Source organism: Galeopterus variegatus, unplaced genomic scaffold, assembly GCF_000696425.1.
Source record: "Galeopterus variegatus unplaced genomic scaffold, G_variegatus-3.0.2 Scaffold2244, whole genome shotgun sequence".
NCBI classification, from domain to species: Eukaryota; Metazoa; Chordata; class Mammalia; order Dermoptera; family Cynocephalidae; genus Galeopterus; species Galeopterus variegatus.
In genome coordinates, this window is record NW_007728355.1 from 130,652 (window position 1) to 132,012 (window position 1,361).

Here is a 1,361-nt window from a genome sequence, read left to right on the forward strand (position 1 = left end):
TCATAAAGTCTGTGCCCAGACTAGTCTCTGAAGTGTTTCACCTATATTTTCCCTTAGTAATTTTAGTTTCAGGTCTTATACTTAAGTCACTAACCCATTTTGAGTTTATTTTAGTATATGCGTATACTAAAATAATTTACTAAAACATATTTAGGATATTTTTGCATATTTAGTGACATATTCTGGTTTCCTATAGTTCCTCTTCACAAAGTTGTACCTGTAATACTGACATACTCTTCATACATGTTAACTGTCTTCTCATACTCTTGACTCAAATGAAATGTCATGAGCTTCTTTTCTTATGCATATCAGATTTCTTAATGGTGACATTAAGATTTACCAGAATTCAAGTACATTTTCAAGTTAGTCTCTTTATACAAAAGAATTTTGAAATATTTAAGGGTTTGGTTTGCTAGATTTACATAGCGCTCAGTTCTACTAACACAGCAGATTTCAAGGATATAACTGCAAACAACATGGGTTTAACTCAGCCAGGTTTAGTTTTTTTGGAACAGTGTTGGATTTTTTGACAAAAGAATAAAATGGTTTTTGCTAGTATTTAATATATGGAGACCAGTTCTGTGTGTGGGCAGAGGAAGAGACTTGGCTCGTACTTGGGCATGAGAAACTTAAGAGTCGCTGGAAAATATACGACTAATAAATGCTAGAATGCTTTTAACTCTGTGCCTGTCTCTTCATGGCCAGTGAACTAGGGCCACTGCCATCATTTGGGTTTAGAATCCCAAACCTTGTGTGAGGACAACTGGGCATTAAAAGTAAAGTTGCGGTAACTTCTATAAGGAGCTAAAAGAATCTTATATATTACACAAAACTTTTTTCTAGGACTGTGAAACAAAATTTACACAACAAAACTAACTTAAAAAATAGTAACTCACATTCAAAGCTGTGTATTTCCATTACATGTATGTACAGACATCTCCTGCTTAATGACAGTAACCTGTAAAAATTAAATGTTCTGTGTGAAAATGCTAACAGAATTTGATACACCTCAACCAAAATCCACCCATTTCCTGAAAATACAACTGAAACGCAATAAAACCATCATGATAGAATGTAAGATACCTGAAACATCTTTTTGATGGAAGTCGCTTTGATTGCAGTAGTACCTTCTCTTCCACTGTAATTGTTTTCCCACTAAGGCACTCACATGGCTTCCTTCCCTAGTTTTGGACACATGCTCTACTTTTGGGGGATTTGCATGACCCTAGGCAAAAACAAGGGCTAGACGTGGAAGGCACCGTGAAAACGCGTTCTGAACAAGCACACATTTCTCTTATATAAACATCGGCTGATAAATGTAAGAGGGATAGGTAAGACAGCAAGCCTCCGTGAAGCTTCAA